The following is a 25,474-nucleotide window of genomic DNA, read 5'->3' as shown; positions in this document are numbered from 1 at the left end:
CAGCATTCTGGCTTGCATAAGAAACAGTTTGGCCAGCAGGTCTAGGGAGGTGATTGTCCCCCTGTACTTAGCTCTGGTGAGGCCACACCTCGAGTAGTGTTCAGTTTTGGGCTCCTCACTACAGGAAGGACATGGAGGTGCTTGAGAGAGTCCAGAGAAGGGCAACGAAGCTGGTGAGGGGTCTGGAGAACAAGTCTTACGAGGAGCGGCTGAGGGAGCTGGGATTGTTCAGCCTGGAGAAGAGGCTCAGGGGTGACCTCATCGCTCTCTATAGGTACCTTAAAGGAGGCTGTAGCGAGGTGGGGGTTGGTTTATTCTCCCACGTGCCTGGTGACAGGATGAGGGGAAACGGGCTGAAGTTGTGCCAGGGGAGGTTTAGGTTGGATATTAGGAAGAACTTCTTTACTGAAAGGGTTGTTAGGCATTGGAATGGGCTGCCCAGGGAAGTGGTTGAGTCACCATCCCTGGAGGTCTTTAAAAGACGTTTAGATGTAGAGCTTAGTGATACGGTTTAGTGAAGGACTTGTTAGTGTTAGGTCAGAGGTTGGACTAGATGATCTTGGAGGTCTCTTCCAACCTGGATGATTCTGTGATTCTGTGAACATTCTACAGCATGGAAAAAATAGCATAAAGTTACATAATGAAAAACTGTATTTAAGCAAATCAGACTGAAGTAAGATGATGTGTGCAAGTTAAATCTTGGTACATTCTGATTCCTGAAGTCTTGATTTTTCCACCTTAGTATTACCTGAACATGAACGAAGATTTTCTTTTATTGGCAGTGGTTTTTGTTTTTAATGAAAATGGTGGTGTCATTCATATTTAGGATTTGGGGCTGAATTATGTACTAATATTTAAGGTAAAATAGCTCAATGCCTAATTTGCTGCCCAAAGCTGGGAGACCTACATGCCAAGCACTTCATATTGTGATTTTAATTTCTTTATTCAAGTCAAGGAAATTGCAAAAACTTCTGCCAGATTTAGGTAATCCAGCTGTCCAGAAATAAGGATTAGCCCATAGGAAGTATATTCAGATGCCTGTGCAGTACTTGTACTTTTAGCAGGATTGTTGCACATCTTGTTTTAGCTGCGTGAATCTGTAGAATTAGCTTCTGTTTTTTAATATATCTGCTTTGCTTCTAAGAGGGAGCTAAATATATTTCCTCCCCAGTTAGACCTTACGGACGCTGAAGCAGTTTTCCCTTCATTTCCACTGTGGACGCTGGTGGAAACTAGGGCACCCACTCCCTCTGGACCTTTTCTCCAGGGGGAGATTAAAAAAGAAAAAAGAGGGAAACAAAACCAAAAAGGCAGAAAAACTGTATGAAGTTTTACAGTTATAGCTAGAGGCAGACATTTTCTTCTTGAGTTCTTAAAATCTGAGATGAGCCCTTTCCTTCTTAGCTCAAAGGTTACATGGAAAGTGACAAAGAAACAAATGACACACTTCTGTAACCCTTCACTTTCATCACAAGAGTTCTTGTATTTTGTCATCTTCTATGGAAAAGGTTGCTGCTCAAAGAGGTTAGCTCCCTAGAATAGCAGCTTTGTGTGGAATTGATCAGTAGATAGACCTGGATTAATTCTCTGTGCATAATATAATGGTATGGGGAGGCAGGGGAGAGGAGGGGGAGGGCATCGGAGCCACAGAATCTGAAGTGTGGAAGTGTGATTGCCAGTGGGATATAAATAGTGCCTAACATCAACCTAGGTTTTTAGGTAAGTGCAATGCTTTGCACTGTATTTCCAGAATTAGGGGGAATGGATCATTGCCCTTTTCATTTAGCAAGAGCAACTCGAATCACTTAAATCTTAATCTATACATTTTCCATAGCTTCTTTCACTGTATTATCATGATGCTGATGTGTAATTTCTCCTCTTCAACAGCTTTTTCTGTAAACCATTTTTATGGGTTGAAATCTTATCATCATTTCCTACTGCCAAACTATATCAAGAAATTTGTTTCCATTGCTGTTTGTAGCAGGAAGATGTACTTGAGCTTGAAAATATTGTTTCCATTCTAACTTTTGTCAACAGTGAACAATAAAGTCTTTTGGGTGAGATTTTCAAGATGCACACTTTATTAGCCAAAATGATGTCAGTCATAAAAGTCCCTTGTCTTTTGTGGGACAAAAAGGTAAACAATGTATATTTTTGAAAATGCTGATATGATTTATTGCAATATGTTGTGGCTTCACAAGACCTTACTTCACTGGTTGCCATACAGCCTCCAGAAAGCATCATCCTGTGCACAGCACAAGACCTCTTTCCCGAGTAAACTAATGAAATACCTCTTGGCAACTTTCCAGCTAATAGCCTGCTCCAGATGGCTTTGCTTACAACTTCTAAGACGCAAAGGAACAGGCAGCAATTGCCTTATTCTGTCTTGTCAAATATGCATTTTGGTAGGTTGGGATGAGGTAAAAAATAAGTCAGAATTCATGAGCATAAGCTGAGGTCATACATGGAGCTGTTTCACCTTTAGAGGTGGACTCATCTGCTATCAAGGTCAGCGTGGGAATTCCACATAATATACCTTGTGGCATTATGCATGGTAGGCTCATTTTTTCGCGTGGCCTTTCCATCAGGAAAATGACCACTCTTTAAGAGAAGTGGTGCCTTTTAGCAAAAACAAACAGAAAAATATTAGTCCCCCCCAAACAAATAAACAAACCAAAAAAGCGCCCTAGCAGGCTGAATAGGGTGTTCACTGTGATTATCCAAGTGGTCAACTGCATAAGTGCAATTAACAATTTGGATTTTCCTGCTTGTTCTTTACTTGCATATTGTAAATAAAGATATATCAGCAATTCATAAAAGTTAAGCCCAAAGAAGTATTGTGAATTTGTTGTGTGGAAAACAATGGCATAATTGAGATAGTTTGTCCATTTCATGGAAAGAGCCACAATATATGTAAATATGTTTAATTTAATTTACTATCTTTAATACTCTGTTTTCCTTGTACTCAGTGCACATCATTTTACTGGTTGGTCAGAAGCCCCCAGAATAGTAGTAATTAATCATTAATGATACTGAATATTAGCTGAGAATAACTCTTACTTCTGTTGAGAGGCATATTTTTTTCCTTTTTTTTTTTTTTTAAACTTTATGGAATATGAAGTATTGTTTTCAGTTAGTTACAACAAGGAGAGAGATACAGAGATAAACTGATGGGAAAGTTATTGTAAGAAATTCAGATCAAATGTTTAATTGGTAGACATTAGCCTTGCTCAATGTTTTGTTTGCAGCTTTAACTATCTTGATGAAGATCAGTTTTTTGCCCTCTCAACCAGTGATTTGAGATTTTTTTTCACTTCAGATGTTTTTTTCCTTTTTGTTCTAGATGACTGTCTGCAAGACTCACAACTGTATCTGGCTTGGGGGACATCCACTTTTTTTAATAGCCAGTCCAAAAAAAAATAATAATCCGGAGGTACAACAAAGAAGGATTATACTACATTTTCAGATTATATAAGCAACTACCTGACTAAGCAAAGTATAAAGGCAATATCCATTGCAACTTATATTTTAAGATCTTACATTTGAATGTTTCCACAGAAGTTGGCGGCAATGCTGTAATAGAAATTACACTGGAATCAGAATTTTATAGTGGAACCAAGCTCTAAAGATTTTTCTTTCTGTCATTCTGTACATTATTTTCATCTACAGGAATGACAGACATGACTATTTTTGTTGGAAACTCTACACTTATGTATCCTGCAATTTACACGACCCATATATTCAAAGAAGTGGTTTTAATAATTTTAGTCTTTTTAGTATCAGACGTAGTTCAACTTGATATTCACCTATCAATTTAAAATGTGAATTTACTTAATTTCATTCAGTAAATTGGCTCAGTCATTTAGGGTGGGGAAGGATAGTTTAACATTTCTAAATATTGGTAAAGCTATAGTAATTTAGGAACTTTTTATTGTTTAGATCTACTACTTTCAAACAGAAAGAAAGTTGAATGAATTCGCGGATATATGTGTTTCTGTGCATATGCATATGAATGTTTCACACGTGTGCTCTTGTATACAGAGTAAGTGGTATCTTAACTGTAGTAAATAATGAGAACAGGAGCAGGATAAAAAATAAAATGAAAAAAATAATTAAAACGATAACTATTCCATTCATTCTGAGCATATCACAAAAATTGCATTAGGAAAAACAATAAAAAGTGTGCTTTGAATCTGATAGAAAACAACAACAACAACAACAACAAAAATAAAAATGAGCTCCATTAATGAAAATAATGGATCTTATCTAAACTAATTAAATACTTAGCTTATGTTTGTTTTTTTTTCAGTTGACAATGCAGTAGTTTTACTTGCATACTGGGCTGCTAAAATACAATTAGCACGAGTGTTAATTTTAAGAACCGAAAGGAATGTGTATGTGTGTATATAAATGAGTTCTTAAGGATTCCAAGACAGCTATGGTTCAACAAATAAATTAATTAATTAAAACAATATACTTTGAATGGCATATTCAAATGAAATGGCTAAGACATTTTTGAATGTGTTAAGTCCTAAGTAAACGGATTAATCTGTTGATAATGTGATAGTACTACTTAAAGGTAGTTCAGTTTGAGAGAATTCATTTCAGTCAAAATCTGCTATGTGGTTTACAATTCTGGATTTTTTTCAGTTATATTGCTGAAAATGTACACTTGCCGAGGCGACCGGCTCCGGGGCAGACGCGTGCTGCAGCACGCGTGACAAAGTAGATAAAAACCCGTCCCAGTTGGAGGGGGCGCCTAAGACAAGGCGACCTACACATCGCATTGCCACATCATCCTTCAAAAAAGAAAGAAGGGCTATTGTTGTGGGGGGCTCCCTTCTGAAAGGGACAGAGGGACTGATATGCCGACCGGACCCAACCCGCAGAGACGTCTGTTGCCTCCCTGGGGCTCGGGTGAGAGACTTCGCCAAGAAAGTCAAGCGCCTGGTACGGCCCACTGACTACTACCCGCTACTGGTCTTTCAGGCTGGTAGCGATGAAGTAGCAACGAGAAGTCCGAAGGCGATCAAAAGAGACTTTAGGGACTTGGGGCGACTACTTAGAGGATCAGGGGCGCAGGTTGTGATTGCCTCTGTCCTTCCGATAGGGGGGATCGAAGCTGAAAGGCGTGATGTTCACATAAACTCGTGGCTTCGAGACTGGTGTGACCGGCAGAACTTTGGGTTCTTTGATCACGGGAAGGTCTATGCTACACAGGGCCTGATGGCACCGGATGGGATGTGCCTCTCTCGGAGAGGGGTAAGGATCTTTGATCAGGAGTTGGCAGGGCTGATAGATAGGGCTTTAAACTAGAGTCGAAGGGGGAAGGGGATAAAACCAGGCACGCCGGTGAAGACCTAAGGGAAGGTACGCTAGAATCAGAGGGGCTGTGTGCCAGTGAGGTCCTTCGGGCAGATCCACAAGGTGCTGAGTGTAAGGAGACGCACCTGAAGTGCTTCTACACGAACGCATGCAGTATGAGGAATAAAATGGATGAGCTAGAAGTCCTGGCCCAGTCCCGCAACTACGACATCATCGGCATAAGCGAAACCTGGTGGGATGAGTCCTGTGACTGGGGTGTTGCGATAGATGGTTACAGGCTCTTCAGGAGGGACAGGCAGGGTAGGCGAGGTGGTGGGGTGGCGATGTATGTGAAGCAGGTGCTGGACTGTGTGGAACTTCAGGTCGGCGATGGCAAAGTTGAGAGCCTCTGGGTAAGGATCAAGGGACGAACGAATAAAGGGGATGTCGTTGTGGGAGTCTATTACAGACCGCCTGGCCAGGACGATAGCGCCGATAAATTATTCTTTACAGAACTAAGAGAGGCCTCGAGATTAACTCCCCTTGTCCTTATGGGGGACTTCAACTTGCCAGACGTTAACTGGGAGTGCCACACGGCTGACACGAGCAAGTCCAGGAGGTTCATGAAGCACCTAGATGATAACTTCTTGGTGCAGGTGCTAACGGAGCCAACTAGGAAAGGTGCCCTCCTAGACCTGTTGCTAGAAAACAGAGAGGGTCTGGTGGGAGATGTGGTGATTGGTGGCCGCCTTGGTCATAGCGACCATGAAGTGGTTGAGTTCAAAATTTACGGTGACAGAAGGAAAAGTGCCACCAAAACCTCATCCCTAGATATGGGGAAAGCGGACTTCAGGCTGCTCAGGGAACTAGTCAGCAAGGTCCCCTGGGAAACTGCTCTTGAAGGCCTCGATGTCCACCAGTGCTGGTCATTCTTTAAGCGATGCCTCCTAGAAGCACAAGATCAGGCAATTCCTAAATATCGCAAGTCAGGCAGGCGGGGCAGGAGGCCGGCGTGGCTGACCAGGAACATTCTAATGGAGATTAGGCGGAAACAGAGAGTGTTTCGCTACTGGAAGGAGGGCCAGGTGTCATGGAAAGAATACAGGGATGCTGTTCGTGTTTGTAGGGAGAAAATTTGTGTGGCCAAAGCACACCTAGAGTTGAAGCTGGCTGTGTCTGTGAGAGAAAATAAAAAGGGCTTTTTTAGATATGTGAATGGAAAAAGGAGAACTAAAGAATACATAGGGCCGCTCCTTGATAGGGAAGGTCTCCTCACAGACAATGACATAGGCAAAGCAGAGACGCTTAACGCCTTCTTTGCCTCTGTCTTCAATGCCGATGATGGGCTTCAGGACCCAGGGTGCCCTGAGCTGGAGGACCGAGACGGTGGGGATGACAAACTCCCAACCGACCCTGAACGTGTGCGGGATTTGCTACTCCACCTGGATCCCTACAAGTCCATGGGTCCGGATGGGATTCATCCCCGGGTGCTGAAAGAGCTGGCGGACGTCATCGCGGAACCTCTCTCAATTATTTTTCAACGATCCTGGGAATTTGGAGAGGTCCCGGTAGACTGGAAGCTGGCAAATGTTGTGCCGATTTACAAGAAGGGTCAGAAAGAAGACCCTAGCAATTACAGGCCTGTCAGTCTCACGTCAGTGCCTGGTAAAATCATGGAGAAGATGGTTCTCGAACTTATTGAGGCGCACCTGGGGGACAAAGCAGTCATTGGTCCCAGCCAGCATGGGTTTGTGAAGGGTAGGTCCTGCCTAACTAACCTGATTTCCTTTTATGATAAGATCACCCGTATGATGGACCAAGGAAAACCAGCTGATGTGATTTTTTTGGACTTCAGCAAGGCTTTTGACACGGTTTCCCATAGGATCCTACTGGACAAAATGTCCAGCATACAGCTAAATAAAAACATCATACGATGGGTGAGCAATTGGCTAACGGGCAGGGCCCAAAGGGTTATGGTAAATGGGGCTGCGTCAGGCTGGCGGGCGGTCACCAGTGGGGTCCCTCAAGGCTCCATTTTAGGGCCGGTACTTTTCAATATTTTTATAAACGATCTGGATGTAGGAATAGAAGGTATTTTGAGCAAGTTTGCTGATGACACCAAACTTGGAGGAGTTGTGGACTCGAATGAGGGTGGAAAGGCCTTGCAGAGGGATCTGGATAGGTTGGAGAGCTGGGCGATCACCAACCGCATGAAGTTCAATAAGAGCAAGTGCCGGGTCCTGCACCTGGGACGGGGAAACCCTGGCTGCACATACAGACTGGGCGATGAGACGCTGGAAAGCAGCCTAGAAGAGAGGGATCTGGGGGTCGTGGTAGACAGCAAGTTGAATATGAGCCAGCAGTGTGCCCTGGCGGCCAGGAGGGCCAACCGTGTCCTGGGGTGCATCAAGCACGGCATTGCTAGTAGGTCAAGGGAGGTGATTGTCCCGCTCTACTCTGCGCTGGTGCGGTCTCACCTCGAGTACTGTGTGCAGTTCTGGGCACCACAGTATAAAAAGGACATGAAACTGTTGGAGAGTGTACAGAGGAGGGCTACGAAGATGGTAAAAGGCCTGGAGGGGAAGACGTACGAGGAACGGCTGAGGTCACTGGGCCTGTTCAGCCTGGAGGAGGCTGAGGGGAGACCTCATCACAGTCTACAACTTCCTCGTAAGGGGGTGTCGAGAGGCAGGAGATCTTTTCTCCATTAACACCAGTGACAGGACCCGCGGGAACGGGGTTAAGCTGAGGCAGGGGAAATTTAGGCTTGACATCAGGAGGGGGTTCTTCACAGAGAGGGTGGTTGCACACTGGAACAGGCTCCCCAGGGAAGTGGTCACTGCACCGAGCCTGTCTGAATTTAAGAAGAGATTGGACTGTGCACTTAGTCACATGGTCTGAACTTTTGGGTAGACCTGTGCGGTGTCAAGAGTTGGACTTGATGATCCTTAAGGGTCCCTTCCAACTCAGGATATTCTATGATTCTATGATTCTATGATAAAATATCTATTTTAGAAATAATGGATTAAGAAAATAGGCTATGAAAGTGCATTTACATTGATGAAATATGTTTTCTGTCTTAATTTTTCTTAATTTGGTCATTGTTATATATTTTCCTCTGGTCTTTTGCATCTTGGAAGACTAAATGTGACTAGAAATTTAAATTGTATAGATAAATGATTAACTTATTAGAGATCACAATTTAAAAATTAATTTATCACGTGCCTCCCTAATTTTTCACTTTGTGATTACAAATGGGGCCTATATGAAAAATTGGAGACATATAAGATAAATTGGAAAACTATGTGATAAGTGTACTTATCATGCACCTTTTGGCAGGCTTACCTCCTCTCTGCTTGCTCATCCATCCCTCTAGGGACTTATTCTAATGCTCTAAACCCATGAACATAGTCAATCAATCACTGAAATTTTAAAATCAAACTCTTCTAGTTTGGTTCCCTTTTTGCCAAATGTACAATTACCTTGTCCAGTGTCAGTCCTGCCAATTTTCTGTGCAGAATTTGGCTATAGTATGGTTGCTAGCTTTCTAATGCTAGAAGCTGGTGATTCTTAACATTCCAAAGCGATGTGGAATTTGCTTTCTTACACATCTCCTACAAGATCTTACGAACATTGAATGAGACATCTGTGTGAGTGCCTGCTTCAGAACTAGTTCTGTGTGTAGTGAAGCCTTTCTTTCTTCTAGAGATCACTAAAATCTCTAAATGTTAAAATGTTAAAAATGTATTTTACATGTCCATAATATAATTTGCAAAAGTTGATCATTGAAGAGCATTCTATTGTGTTTTCAGAGGCAATTTTCTAAAACAAAATTTCAACTTTTAAAAACAGTAGGTAAGCAAAATACATTGCAAATGATTTGACATAATGAATAAAATGTATTTTTTCAATTTTATTATTCATCTTATTCAAAGTGGTAAAAAAAACTTTTTTTTGTACATGTCCCAAAAAATCTTCCTCAACTGCAGCATGAAGTGTTCCTAGAAATGGGAAAAGGTAAGGAGAAAATCTTTGTAAAAGTAATTGAAGCCAAGCAAGTATTTGTTATTTTTAAATATTACCGATATTCCAGGTGGAATATATATATATACATATCATATTATTATATATATTATATTATTATATAAATTCAAGTATAATATAGTATATTGTTATAGTATTCTATAATTAATATCATATATAAAGCGTATGTAATGTATACATACATTATATATTATATATAATCATTTAAGAGAAACTAGTTATTAACTTTTTTTTTTTTTCAGTGGAGAAAGAAATGCTAAAGTTCCTGTACAACTGATAAGAGTTGAAGTTTGTCATTTCATTTACATATTCTTTTCTCTGTATGGGGAGAAGTGATTCTTTCATTTCTTTGTACTCTCTGGATAGTGGAACCAGATGAGAAAAATGCTTGTTTTGGCACTTCCCCAAAGGGAAATATAGATTTTGATGTTGGTGAAGATGACTTCAGCAAATAGTGCACATAAAAAGCTAGCATTTCATGCAAGTTCATAAGAAGAAACTACAGAATAGAATAACTTTTATGAAGAAAGTCTATGTCTTACTTGGTGAATAGGTCCCTGTGCTACCATAATAATGCCCAGTTCTACAACTACAAACACTTATTTGTTCAAAGTGAATATTAACATTGTAATTTACTATCTAATTACAATTTTATAGTAATAACCGAAAATGTGTTCTTAAAAAGCATAGCATTCATTGCCTAACACTGCTATTAGCAGTGTAGTGTGTGATTTTTGTCAATATACAGGCATCACAGAGATTTCTTAAATCTTGACTTCGATTTTAGCAATTTACACACTCAACGCTCGGGGTTTTTTTTGGTTTTTTTTTTGGAAAGGCACTATTAGTGATTCTATATTTCAGTTACATTTTTGCTGATGAATAATTATTTTTAATGGAGGCAGGATTAAACCTCATGAACAATGATTTTACAAGCAAGCCTTATTCTTATAAAAGGGCTATGCATTTTATTTCTCTAAAAATTAGTTTGACTAATTTACAATGTTCCAAAGGAATGGGTTTATTTTGTAAAAGACTGCTATTTTTATCAGGTAATCTGAGAGACCTTTAATTTAATCGGCGGATCTAAAAAACAGTTGAAAAAAAAAAGAAAAAAAGCAATATTAATATTTAGAAATAAAACATTATTAAAGTGCTTACTTGCTAGTGAAAATTACTAGAAGATGTGATTTTAAAAGAGAAAATTATTCTGAATTAACTGCAAAAATGTTTTAATAGTAATATCAGTTGCACTTCTTTTAAAAATTGTATTACCTTAATCTTAATTTATATAAACAGCAAAATTTTCAGACAAGTTAAATTCTATTAATTTCCATTTATTTGAAGTTGATATAAATTACTGTTGTATCAAATTGTATTCATAACAGCTATTAACAATTAAAAAATAATATTTATAATTATGGCATGATAGCAAGACTATCTGAGAAATAACTGATGAATATCAGGGTGTAAAAATCCTAGAGCATCTCAAATAAAATTATGTGGTGGCTGTCAATAGATGTGTCTCTTTTAATAGCCAATTTAACAAATTATACCAAGATGTTTATTGTATTAAAGATGTACTAACCCTGAGATTTCTTTACACACATGGATTTTGTGTGTGACTACTTACACATGCCTCAATTATTAATAGATAATGTTGTGCGTTTGATAGGGCATTTTTCTCTGGTAAGCAGAAGAAATCACAGTTTTGCAATTTACAACTTAATTCATCTTATGAATCTCAAGATGACATCATGACTCAGCAGTCGATTATAATTTCATATGCAATACCAAATTATTGTGAGTTCCACTAATTGTCTGATGTTTGTTAACAAATTAATTTAATTGTCTGATGTTGATGTTGAGAAGTAGTTCAGCAATTGCTGCCTGGCACAGACCAAAGTGATTGAGTTTTTTTCCATTGTTTGTGGATAAAACAGTATCAAAAATCAATCTATTTTGTGCTGTTTACAGAACAATATTCTCCATTTCTTCATTTTATCAATAAGTTACAAATTTAAATTTCCTCAAAACACCCGAGTGTATGTTTTTTGTGTGATTTTACCCTTAGGAATCTTCTCCACTGGTCTTGCTTCTGAAGGAAAAGTGAAGGAGCAGTCTGAGCATTGTTTCCGATCTTGTTGTCATTTATGCCATCACAAGATGAAAGGATCTAGAGTGGGAGAAAGCAAGCAGTGGATGGGGAATGGCTGATATTTTATTGATTTTGTTGCTTTGCTAAATTGATTGTTTTCTTGCTAAGGAAATGAATAATCACATGTCATTCTTTATTGGTATAATCTGATCGTACCTGTTTTACTGCATAATTTTGCTAGTCATAGAAGGCCTTATTTAATGGAGGGCTTGATATCCTGTGCATACGTTGGGATACAGCTGGATTGTATTTTGATGATTTTCTGGTAGCTTCTGTGCCAAAATTGCTGCATGCTTCTGAGGGCTGGTGATGCTGTCATGTTGAGGTGCACACTGATAATGGGTAAAATTGAGAATTTTAAAATCTGTGATTTTCTTGTGGGAGAGAGGAATCTATGAATTGAAGTTTGAGGTTAACGCTGAATTTGTGCCAGCTTCAAGTGAGTTCTTGTCCTTGTGATCTGGGTTGGAATCTGGGCATCCTTGGCATGCTCTCTGTTCTCTGCTATATGAACATCCCACAGTAATGTAAGGGCCACTTTGAATTACCAATATAAAGTAATTAAAATTTTCCTTAGCTTCCCAGAAGCTTGCATTTTGGATAACTTTAGATTTCATGATCTAAAAGAAAGTGTTTTGAAAAGTGATTATTTTATTTATAATTATTGTTATTGGTGATTATTACTTGCATACCACTAATGTTTTCTACTAGCATACAGCACTGGGTGGGGGAAGTGATCTATGTCTTCTTAGCAGTTTTCCTCAGGAATTTGAGGAAGTCAAATGTACCTCCGTATCTTAATGTCTTCATTTTTGCGTGTTGTGCATTTTACTGGTTTGCTATGTGAGAAAAATTCGAGACAAAATTAATTTAAAAAATTTATCGGCTTTGGGATGTGTTATATAAATGTATTAGAATTGTATATTTAGTACATAAAACATTGAATAGGGTGAGAAAGACTATAGGCAAACTGCTATGCATGGAAAAGCAAGGCTAAGCAGTGATATTGTGTTGTTATCTTTGTAATTCCGACATGCCTTGTGAAAACATTACTGATCTTTATTCTTAGCCTACAAAGCCCAAACTAGTCAATTTGGATGTGTCTTTGATTTCAGTCAAATGTGAATTACTTGTATGCTAACATGTTCACCTAGTCCACTGTCACCTAATACCGCCTGGCGATATCTGCGATTTTATTGAAATATTGTTAAGTAGAATGAGACTGAACTAAAATGAATGCAAACATTAAAAGCAAAAATTCACATGCACAAAAGCTTATGTGAATTTACAGATAACATTGCCTAGACAAGCAGATTTTAAGCTATCAGAAGATGTGGGGTTAAACCTCACGAAATTATGCATGGAACAGACTGGGTTTGATGAAGTGTTCTGAGAGTGAGCAAAGCTGGTGTCTGTGTAGCCTGATAGATGTAAGCTGGTAGCATTGTCACTGGAGAGGGCTACAGGTGGCACTGGGGTAAGCAAGCAGCTTGGAGGCTATTCAGAAGGGTTTTCAAGGAGATTTTTCAATATTAGGAGAATACAAGTCACTAAAAAGAACAAAACCAAGTGAAGCTCCTGTGCTACGTGTGGGAGTGGGGCTTTGTGTCTTGGGCAATGTGCTATTCAAAAATTACTAAAGAATCATGGGGAAGGCCTCCTGGGAAAGTTAATGTATGAGAGTCTACTGATAATCCTGCTATTTTAGGGGATAAAAAATTTAGTTGCAGGGAAAAGTTGTAGTGTTTCTCATTCCTCACAGGGACTTTATGTCTATGAAAATAATGCTAAGACAGCTGCAGTCATTAGAGAGACATCATCATTTTGCTCGTAAGGTCATCTCTTCTGTTGAAAGTACTTTGTCACAGGCTAGAGATGGCTCCTTTCACTGCCAAAAAGCCACTTTAAAAGATTGACAAGAGAGATTAAAGAGGATACAGAAACTTGGAAGAAGTTCCTTTAACCTTTTAATATGGTGCCATTTTGGCAACAGTGACTCTGTTGTGGGATTAGTTAGGGACCATGTATCTCTGGATTTGTTTTCCTTTTTTTTTTTTTTTCTTCTTTTTTGTCTCTTTCCATTTGGGGTATCAATTAACAGCAATTTCACTAGGGCAGTAAAGCAAGAGAGTAAACAGTAAATAAGCAGCGAGCAAAATTAAAAACAGTAATGAGCTTTATAAATATGGGGGTGTTATAGAGCTTGAAATGCATTTATTATGGAGCTTTTCATGTTCTGGGAAAACATAATGACTTTGTGAATGTATTGTCTCATTTTACATCATACAGATTCCATTTATTGGCCCTGGAGGCTGACAAGGAACCGACACCTCTGCCCAAATGTTTTCCGAACCTTGGCAGCAACAGGCATGTTCATTATGCAGCAGAGTTGCAGTTCCAAGTGTGCTTAAAGCATGAGAGAGTGGCAGACATCTTCCTTTCAAGGAAAAACAGGTTAAGTAGCAAAACAACTGGTCCAGCGGAATCATTAACATATCCTGTCTTCATGAAAACTAGTGCTTCTGTGACTATGCATCATTAGTGCAAACTGAAATTTTTGGTTAATTTGTTTTGACAACTTAATAATGGGCATTGGAGACCTTATTAGAATTGTGAAATCTCAAGATGCTTAGTTTCTATGTGTCAGTTAAAACAATAAATAAATTAATGCTCATAGTACCTTTTAACATGGATATCAGCTACAAATAGCATTTGCACTTTGGGATGGAAAAGCATATATAGAGATTTTTGGTCCCTGAGTTTAATGGAGAAAGGCAAAACAGTAAAGATATGTTCTCCATTAAACAAGGTTTGTGATCACTTGGAAACATCTAAAAAATAGTTAAATGAAAACTTAAGCAAGATTAAACAGTTGTGCATTCCCTGGGGCTTGGCAAGGGGGTGGTTAGTGTTTTACCTAACAGTAAGTTCAAGGCTGATTACTTTAGCAAAATGTCATGTTTTCCTGAAAACAGCATTTTACGTAAGTGAAAATCCTGGTCTGTAGTGTCACTTCCATGGTTTCTGTGTGGCCATTTCTACAATAAGGATAGAATTTCATTAAAGTAAGGCCTGAAGCATACACAGATGGATTTTATTTTTAAATAGGACTGTCTGTATAGATTATAAGAGGAAAGTTTTGTGAATATGGTATTTCAGGAGCACTAGGAAGCAATTAGGATCATCCATTTACTGAATTTTGGTGGTCAGAAAGGCATTAGCTAGGATCAGGCTTTCTCATTCATAATACCCCTTTACTTGCGGATGAACAAGGTGATACGGTTTCTTGCTAATTCTCAGATATCATTATATAATATAATTGTGTTCTTGGGAGGCTGTGGAAGGCCATTTCCAATTACTATTGTATATAGGAAACATTGGTTTTAAAATAGTGAGGTTAAGTGTGACACAGCAAACGAAATGCAATAGGGTCATTTGTGTGTGCTCTACTGAGACCATGGTTATTTCTGTGTGCATGGGTATATGCAGCAGGAGGGAACAATTTTGTGTATTGAAAGCTTGAACTGCTCATGACAGTAAGAAAGGCATTTGGCTTTTTAAGATAGAATTCTTGATGCCAAGATCACTGGGTTCGCGCTACTAGCCAGATGACTTTGGAATTATGCCAAGAAATTAAAAGCAGTTGATAAACCCCAGAAAAGTAGTAAATCAAAAGCTAGAAAGCTTTTGAAAATGTTAAGAAGCTGAGGTATACACAAGGATGATCATATAATTCTGAAAAAGAGCTTGATTACTTCACAAAGAGAGTTACGTGCCAGCATGCTAACGGTCAAACCCTAAGAGCTTTGCACTTTGCTTCTAATGAGTGCCCCAGAAGTCTGAATGTTTATATGAACATTATCTCTCCCTAAGATGTTGAGTTTAAAACCCTAACTCTGTTGGTTTTATGTATGTGTATGTGTATCCTTTAACCTAGACTCTCTATTGGTGGGATTATTCACATGAATGAGTTTTTGCAGACTTGGTCCCAACTTTTATACAGTGGATTATATTGACGCATTTGCTATATCATTGGTCAAAATGAGTTCAGCTGTGTTTATATATACACTGCTGCATAAACTAGAACTCACTTTCACGTTATATTATATTGCCTAGTAAAGAACAGGGAATTTAATGATGCACTGTTCTTCTGTACCAAACAAGCAATAGACAAATCTCAGATTCTCTTTTCCACTGCTTTGAACTTCATTGGCGAGCACTGTCTGTCTGATACTGAGTTGTTCTTCAGTTATTGCTTAAGAGACAGGACTCCCACATGGCACTAAGTTGCATGTTCTGGCAGCACAATCATTCTTGCTGAAATTTTTCAGGGAAAAGAGCATGAGAAACTTTCTATAGGCTTTATGTGCATCTTGAATATATGTTCTTAAACTCTTTCCCTTACAGTTTTACTAATACCCTTCAGTCACATTTCTTCTGTTTGCACAGCTTGTAATAATACAACACATTCATAGCTTTGTTGCCTAGCCTTTCCTGTGCCCTTTCTTTACCCTATATTACTGTGAACTCTTACTTGGCAGAGTTTGAATAATTTCAGGAAAATTGGTAATCCCACTGATACCAAAAGGACTATTAGTACGCAGTTAGTATGCACATACCCAAGTACCTAGCTGAGCTGTAGCTTATACATTCTGAAATATGGACATTCTTGCAAAATCCGTTGATTTCAACCCACATCAGTTGAACTGTTCCAATTTTCAGTAATGAGATTTGTGACCAGGCTCCATAAGAAAGCAGGTTTTTAAGTTACCTGATACAACAGCTGATCTCAGAAAGTGCCTGAAAAAATGGTTGCACATTGGCAAATTAATGTTAATAAATAGCAATTCAGACCTGTAAACCATAGGAAATGCCACAGCAGTCATCACAGCTAACATGCGAATAGCTTTTCAAGACTGTGCACTTCTAATTTATCAGTTGTTCCTTGACATTGAAATCAGTTAAACAGATACATGCTTTATTATTACATACAGAGAACTGCATTAAAAGAACATCTTAAAGTTGCTAAGTTAGTAACTTCAAACTTCAAAGTTAAGAAATGACGCAATTAAGTTAGTAACATTAATTCATCTCCCTTGTGTATTGTGTATACTTAGAGTGATACAATGCTAACTACATTCTCAGAGCACTATTTCTTTCTGGGGGAGCAAACCTGATTTGGCATGTAAAATCAATTATTGTTCATTGAGAAGTTTTTGTTTGTTTGTTTGTTTTGTTTTTTGTTTTGTTTTGCCTTTGTTGTTTAAGGTGTGATCTCAGGCCGTATTTCCTGTATACTATTCATATCCTGCTTTGAAAACAGTAATCGTTCTTACTGAACTTCTCCAGTAGTGTTCATTGTGCATCACAAGTATGTATTATAGTATTTCCTTGAAATGATGAACTACTTGTAATTTTAATATAGCAAGCTGTGGCCTAAATGCAACTAAATGCAAAGTTTCAACTGTTTTTCCTTGCCCAGTATGATATACTGTGATCAGACTATCTGCTTATATTTGCGGTAAAAAGCACATGTATAGCCTGAAGTTTCTGGAACACATGAACAACTGAATTTGTCTCTAACTCCAAATTTCCATGCTCATTCCGTCTGTTTCCACCTTAGCTGCTTCCAAGCATGGTCTCACTGTGCTGTACTTCATGTAATTCCTTCTCTCAGTCTCTGTAGCAATCCATCTGTAATGTCCTATTTTCTTCACAGCAGCTAGCCTGGTCTTGCCATTTTTTCCACACCTTTCAAGGCATAAGAGGAGGTTACCAAGAACATACTGAGGTGCATAGTGGCAAAACAGAGATAATGCTCAAATTGAAATGGGAGGATCTGCCTGGATATGAGGGGAAAAAAATCACTGCGACAATAGTTTAGTTTTGGGACAGAGGTCCAAAGTGGTTGTACTGTCTCCAGCTTTTGGAGGTTTTCAAGACCCAGTCAGGTGAAGTCTTGAGAAACTGGATCTGAGTTCTGGGCTGACCCTGCTTTGAGCAAGATATTGGACTAGAGACCCACCAAGGTCCCTTCCAACTTGAGTGATGCCATGATTCTGTGAGAACATTGCTGGAGGTCTGTGCTCTAGCTCTGTAGGTTGCTACTAAGTATGGGAGAATCAGTTCAGTAGCTTTTCTTTTTTTTCCCTCTTTTTTCTTCTCCAGGTTTGGACTTGCCCAATTTTAAGGCAGAATTTTTAGAAAGGTGGAATGGCTCCTCAAACTTTTTCCTTCAGGTACTTTCTCTCTTTGACGGTTCAAGCTTCCCTCCCTGCCACTATTTTTTATACCTTTGCCCTCAAGTTTGGTAGCTCAAAAGTATTTAAAGGAATGAGTTGCCAAAATTTAGTAGCCCTGGCAAAACATCCTGTATTCCCTTTGCCATGTTTTTGGAATGAGCTGTTGGCTGAAACTTTCAGAAAATAGTAATTATCTGGAAGCAAAAACAAAGGAGGGAAAATTGTATCCTAATCTGTTACGGTTGCTTAGAGTAAGGGCAAATGAAAACAGTGTGTTATAATTATAAGTATGAACAACTCCTTCTCTGATAAAGCTGATTCAGGGATTCAGCTGTGATCTAAATCAATAAGAGATTCCTAGGAACATGAAAGAGAAAATCTTTTTTAATCATAGAAGCTAAAGATGTGTTGTGCTAAACTCTCCCTGGAAAAATGTGCATATGTGTGTGTGTATGACTATTTCTCTACGCTCCTGGGTATGCAGGTACCTACCTGGAGAGGTGTGAGGGGAAGCTTCCTCCCCTGGAAATGTAACATTATAAATGAAGCAAACTTAGTGTTTGAAATAAATATTTAGATATAGATATAAATATTTGAAACCAGATGTAATGTTAATTGTGAAGGCTTTATGCAACAGTGTCAAGGATTTTGACTTACTGTCCTATCTACTAATTTGAAAGATCTTTTTATAATAATTAAGAAGAAATCTGGGATAACATGTTCCTTAATATTATGTTTGTAAGAGATTAATTAAACTAGTCATATTGTTTCAGAATTAGCTAGCAATTATCAAAATACTAAATGAAGTGGAAAACCACTGAAAATGGTATTTTAAAAATTACGTATTTTGAGTATTTTTTTCCCTAAATGGTGTTTCTTGGTGTATTTCTATTATCAGCAATATAAAATTAATTGAGTTAGGCCACACATTATTGACTACTATTCATTTTTTTGCAACTATTTATAGCATATACCTTTTTCATGTCTCAGCTGTGTTTACATTTTCTCTTGGACTCAGAATCAGTAGCAGTAACACTTTTGGTAGTATTATCGTAACACTCTCATTCAGTAAAACTTCATCTATTTGTACATAGATCAAAACTACTAGGTGACAAAGGAGAAAATCTTATGATTTTCTGTAATTAGGATTTGGGTGTTAAATCTGATTTAAAATCTTGTTCCATGATGGAGGAATCTGAACCTGTTGCTATAGATGTGTTGGTTTTATAAGGAGGGGATTGCTTTTTGGCAGAAACTGAGAAACTGTGTTGATGAGTTGGAGAGCAGGGGAGTTGCTGAAAATGTCTTCACTGAATAAACATGTAAAATTCCAAGTGCCACAAACAGAGATGATTCTGGGCTATTCTGTGAGGGAGAATAAAAAAAAAAAAAAAAAAAAAAGGTTTTAAAGCTCACCATGAGTGGTGTGGATAAAGTAGCATTATAATAATAATAATAAAAAAAAAAAAGAGTCAAAATCAGGAGAGGTTACACAGCCAAAAGCCATTTTAATTGTGTAGCTTCATCTTTGTGCCTTTTAAAAATAAAATGTGTTTCTCTGTTGTCCTCTCTCTAGATCTCAGAGCCATTTATTCATAGTAGCTGTATTTAGGCAGCTACCTCATCATTATTCATCTAAGTCATCAAAATTTTAAAAAGGACTAAAAACCCTTATGTGTTATAAATAAAATATGGGAAGGAGGACAGTGATAGAATAAGAGTTTTATATATTTGAGGGAATACCCACCAGATAGCCCTCATATGATATTTGCAATATTTTCTTCTTGTTTACATACTGTGAGTAGAGAATAAAATGGAATATGATCAATAGTTAGAACTGAAATTATGTAGATGTTGTGTGGCAGAATATATATACTCATTCTTCATTCAAAATTCACGCATTTTGTATTTCCTCCACTGTAATTGCCTCTGTTCCATGGCTTTCCATAGCTGTAAATTAACTCTGTCATAATTACTCACCTTTTTTTTTGTTTTCTTCACCCCTCAAATGCTAGAATCCTTACTGTAAATTGTAATTCTGTTACTTCCAGCATTGATATTGTGATGTGTCCACTAAGCACGATATCTGATGACACACATACCACTTTTTGGAATGGTTTGCTTGTGCACTCCCCCACTTTTATTGGTATGGCTGATTTCTCTTGGCTCTGAGCCTCGTTTGGTTTAATTTTTGTTTATTCTGTACAGGATTCCAGACTGTGCTTTGAGATGGACACTATAAATTAATAAATAAATTCAATATATGCTTGCTTTTAGTGGGTTGCTTGGCACATCTGTTTTTCAGAGGTTTCTAAATCTTCATGATCTGCATAAGGTATCTCTAGTTACATAGGATTAGGGAGAGTATCATATTTTTGACATGTACAGGGTTTCCCATTAAAAAGTCATCATTTACTAACAGTTACAGTGCTCTGGCATATTGGATACTGCAGTACGTCTCAATAGTTGGAATTTAGAATAATGGTTGTATTTAAAGCACTATGGTAAGTTGTCTTTTTTAATGCTGAAAACTATTGTTTTGTACTTGGAATGTTTTTAAGGGTCCTCTACATTTCTTTTATAATTTCTGTATAAAAATATATGTTACATCCTATTGAAAACACTGTATTCCTTCAGTATTGCAAGAGTTTTTACAGGCATAACTGCACAGAACAGTGTTCAACATATGGATTGCTGCCAGTTGTACTGCTTTGGCATAACCAAACAGTAGATTCCTAATGGAAAAAGCAGGGGCATTTCCCATATTAAAAAATAAATAAATAAATAAATAAATAAATAAATAAATAAATTTTCTATGATTATTTATGTCAGGGTAGCAAAGAGCCATTTAAAAAAATACTCAGCAAATGTTATGGCACCTGATTAATTCATGCATAGCTCTGAAATTAGAAGACTGCCTCTGCGCCAGCCAACAGTTAGAAAATAATGTCAGAGCTTGGTTCTAAAGGATAGCAGGGAGATTTGGATGTGTGGTACATGTAAAAGTATTATGTGCGATATTGAAGTCGAAGAAGACATTTGTGAGGAAAGGGGGAAAAGAACAACAACAGCAACAAATACCCAATACCTTTGTTGAGGTGTTCACAGATTTCTTTACCCATCATGAAGTCTACCTCATAAATTGCACTTCTCACTGAGCACAACGTTTTTCCAGTTATCTAAACTGAATGAATAAGGTTTATTTGTGAATTGGCGGTCATAATTTTGTTGCAGTAGTTGAAGAGAAGGTGGAAAGAAATGGAGGCAGCAGGGGTATCATTCCATGATATCTTCACAAATACATTCGTAAGCAGTGTTTTCTACAAACTGTAACTTCTGAGATCCAAGTCTTCTAGTGCTCTAGACCTCTGCTGGGATAAAAGATTAATTTGCCTGTATATGGCCCATGTAGACGCCAACAAATACCCACCACACCTTTCAAGTTCCCAATTCTGTGTCCTATAAACAGATGAGAGCCCTGGGTATCTCCTGTTCGTTTTTGATGTCCTTGAAAAACCTTATTGCCTTTAGCATGGAAAGCCTAAAACAAGAAAAAAATATTAACAGGGCTTGTCCAAGGACTATTGGAGAGAGGGCTGTGAACTCTGAGCTAGATTCACTTTATGTACACATTGTCCTGGTGCCAGGTCCAAAACTGTACAAAGCACTGCAGCATTGAACGACACTGCTAAGAACTTTGAAAAGGTCCCTCATCTCTCATATGATCTCCTGGCTATCTCGTGGTTAAAGGGAATGCTGTAGTGTGAGCAGTGCCACTTTTTTGCTGATATTTCTTTATGATATTATTATTATTATTATTTTTTACAAATGAAGGTCTGGGTGTGTTATCAATACATTGTCCTTACAGAGAGCTGCTAGTGTTTCTGAGAAAAGACCTTACAGAGAACACATAAATAAAAAGATGTGTAGGATAAGTTCCTAAAACATGGACTTAATAAAAAATACAAGTAGTTTAAAAAGTGTGATAAAATACAGTAAAGCAACGTAGCTTTAATTAGAAAAACAAAACACCCAAAATAAATAATAATAATTAATAATAATAAGAACACACACACACACACACAAAAAAAGCTGTTTACAGAGAGAATACATGGAAATATTTATTTATAAAGCTATTTGAAATTTAAACTCTCCACTTCTGGAGGTAACCTAATAAATGGCCACTGGGGCACTCAGAAATAAGAAACACGATGATACAAGGGAAGAAAAAGGACAATAATGGGAGCAGAATTAAAATAGTGCAGGCAAGCAGCTCTTTGAGTGGCAATATCTCCCATTTCGTTCCTAAGCACATCCACACTTAGTTTCCAAGAAAGCAGGAAGGACATGCGGGCAAATTGCCAACCAGATGGTGCAATTGAATACGAAGAATGCATTCAGAAGGGCAGTAAAACACAGAATAAAAAAATCCTATCATTTGCTTTCCTGGTACAATACAGGCCAAAACTTACACGGAAAGAATAAATGCTAACTATGTACTCCTGCCTTCTGCTCATCTATGTGACTTAGTTTCAGAAAGACTTCTACCTTTCAGTTCTCATGTGATACCTCCTAAACTAAAGTAATTTCTTGGAGTTTCCATTATATGTTTCTTTACAGGTTTTATAATCCTGCTGTATTGTTGCTCAAATATGTTTCTGCAGATATACTAATCCTGCTCTCAGTTAAATTATTTAAGACCACTTTGAGGGCTACTTTGAAGACTTCTGGAGTTGCTCCTCCTCTTATATAGCATGAAGTAAATAAAACAGTACTTGCTATCTGAACGTTCACATAATCAATAGATAGGGGCTGTCAGCAAAATTAGGGTCAGCTCAAGGAATTATATTGTTTTTCATACCCTGTGTTGTTTCCAATTTATTATTCAAACTACATGGTGTTTGCATTTTGTCTTAGGTTTAACTCTTTTACTTATTACAATGTGTGTTTATTTCTGCCATACTTTGTCTCTTTTTAAACAAAGGTTCAATGTTTAGAGGGTGTGTATGTATAGAAATACACATCCTCACCACTCTGACTTGCTTTTACATTTCATAAAATACGTTTAGAGACATGTAAATTTTTAGCAGCAATAGTTTGTAACTTTTAAAATTTTTGCCTATGAGTGGCATAGTTTTGGTTGTGTGATTGCATGTAACAATTACCTTATCTCAATAAATAATCAAAGCTTGACAAATCTAGTTGTAATTAAAGAGATGGAGCCATATTATGGCAAAATTTAGGGATTATCCATCTGTCTTGAAGATTGTCAGCCTTTTTGTTTTTTATTTTTTGTCTATATCGTAATATTATATAAAGATATATATATAGATATGAATATCGGTATATTTTTTACATTTATTCCTCTGAAGAGGTTCCAAATGGGATATAGTGACAGCATAGTACAGTGTTACCTTCATGAGTCTTTCAAAGACCTGCCACTTTTTTTCTCTGCCCAGTCTTAGCTGGTCTTTGTGTTGCAGTTGACAAGCAAGTTCTTGTGGACTACAAATAAATCCAAAAAGAGGAAAAAAAAAAAGGCACAAAGAAGAAAGGTTGTAATTCATTGAAAAAAAATTTTTGTTATGAATTAGTAAAGCAATTTATTTTTTATCATTTGTAGTTTGAGTTATGAAAATCCATGTTGCCTTTTTGTTGTTGTTTTGTTTTGGTGAATTCCAAATCACTTTAGTTTGCAGGTATTTTTCATTGGCACCTAAAACCTGGTCTTGATTGTGAAGATCAAAATGTTTGTTCTTTCCTTCTTGGAAATCCCTTCAAGGTATAGAGATTTTACTGATGATTTTGACATTGATTGTCATAGAACAAGCTCTGTTGTATTCAGATTATGTTCTCAGTAACACATGTGTAACCTTATTTCTCTCCCAGGGTGTTTGAAGAAGCAGATTTAAGATCTTACCTCTGATAGCAGGTTAAGCAAATATAGACAATGCTGTAGTTCATCCTGCGGAGCTGTACTAGTGATGGAGACATATAGAAAAAAAAAAAAAAAAGGTAACTGTCAGGGCGTTTGTGAAATTTTCATTGCTTCTGGTGTTTTTGCCTGCAGCTTGAAGAATCTGGTACCCAGTAAAGTGAAATGGAAATGTAGAATGGCAGTTTCCAGTCAGTTTCAGAATTCCATGAATCTTTTAAGTTAAGTTAAATCAGCCATTGCGCGAGATTTTAAGTGATCAGAGAAGGACTTATTTTAATTAAATCAGTTTATGTCTCCAGGTACTGATAGAAGTTTTATTGACTAAGAAGATTTAGTTGGGTAGCCTGGCATCATAAGCTCACAGTCTATCTAAGCACTATATTTAATAATTTAGAATTAAGCCACTATTGTATATGCTTTCCTCTCTCTTTTTTTTCTTAGCTCCTACTCCTCTCTTTATTCTACCTCTGCTCTTCTTCCTTACGTGTATCTTTTCCCTTTCCTTCCTTGTTTGGCTTCCAGAAGAAAAAACAAAACAAACAAAACAAAACAGAAAAAAAAAAACAACAAAAACAAATCAAAACAAAAAAAAAACATAACATTTTTATCACTACTGCAGTATCTTGCTGTGAACATGTGCCAAAAAGTTTTCTCTTTGCCTATGGCTGAAAGGGCCAAGTGCTTCTAGCCACAGTTTCACAAGGTAAGAACAGTGTTGACTCTTGCCGAGATTTTCCAGGAGAGACAAATACTTATGAGTTACTGTTTCTTGGCTACAAAAAAATGCAGAATGAATGAGCTGGCAACTCATGTATGGACAAACAGAAAAATTTGATGTTGTGCTTCATGTGGCACTGCTATAATGTCTAGAAAGCCAAGCTGGACAGGTTGAATATCACAAATATCAAGCAGTATCTTGTAATAGGACCTGAAGTGTCCCAAACATCATGGCTTTCTCTTATGTGTTGACTTCATGAGTGTTGGTTGTTGTTATGGAGATCTGACACCATACTTGTTAAACGCCTGAAGCTGAGCAATTCCCAGTGACATTGACTTCGATTGAATTTGTTAGCTAGTGCCCAGCAGTAGTCAGAAAAACCACCAAGCCGAGTTAGAAATTATGAGGAAAGAAATAGAAAAAATATGACTCTGTGTCTGAGTAGAGCCCTGGTAAACTCTGCATCTTCAGTGCTGTGAGTGATTCTAATGCTCCCGTATCAGAGCATAGGAAGAGTGTTAAAGGTGATGACTTATGGAACAGCTTCCACATGATGAAAGAAATATTATGATCTTCAACCTGCAGAAGAGTCAACTGAAGGAGAGTATGACAGAGATCTACAGGACTGGGAAGGCAATGAAAAAGTGGAAAATGACAGTGCACTCCTCACAGGTAAGAACTGGGAATCAAGTGAAACTAGTAGGAGGACAGTTCAGAAGAAATGAAACAATGTTTTTCCACACTGAGATATTAAGTAAGTCGAGGAATGCCGTTTCAGAGGCTGTTAAGGATGCTGAAAGTTGACATAGATTCAAAAGCAAACCAGAGAAGTTCATAGAAGTAGAGTCTATCCAAAGCTATTAAAAATATGCCATCTCTGGATCAGAAAATCCTTGAGCCATAAATGAGTGGAAGCTGGGGAATATAAATAAGGAAAGTAGCATTTATATACTTACTTCCCAAGGAATCTGCCCCAGCACAACCCGTCTTATTTTTTTGAGTTCATTGTAGGTACCACAATACTTAAAATTAAACATGCTCAAGTTCTGTGCTGGTTCAGTGCCTTTGCT

At 37.7% G+C, this 25,474-nt stretch overlaps 1 protein-coding gene across 1 annotated transcript in view; it reads left to right on the top strand.

The window, feature by feature from the left end:
- LOC308176504 (uncharacterized protein) overlaps positions 1–25,474 on the top strand; it is a 424,460-nt gene that overhangs the window by 222,636 nt on the left and 176,350 nt on the right. The window contains exon 15 of the mRNA XM_080552300.1: positions 13,796–13,960. The gene's annotated coding sequence lies outside the window, so the exon portion shown is untranslated. The remainder of the gene's footprint in view (positions 1–13,795; positions 13,961–25,474) is intronic.

This window comes from Anser brachyrhynchus (genome assembly GCF_964034855.1).
Source record: "Anser brachyrhynchus genome assembly, chromosome: 12".
NCBI classification, from domain to species: domain Eukaryota; kingdom Metazoa; phylum Chordata; class Aves; order Anseriformes; family Anatidae; genus Anser; species Anser brachyrhynchus.
This window is presented reverse-complemented; position numbering and strand designations above follow the sequence as displayed.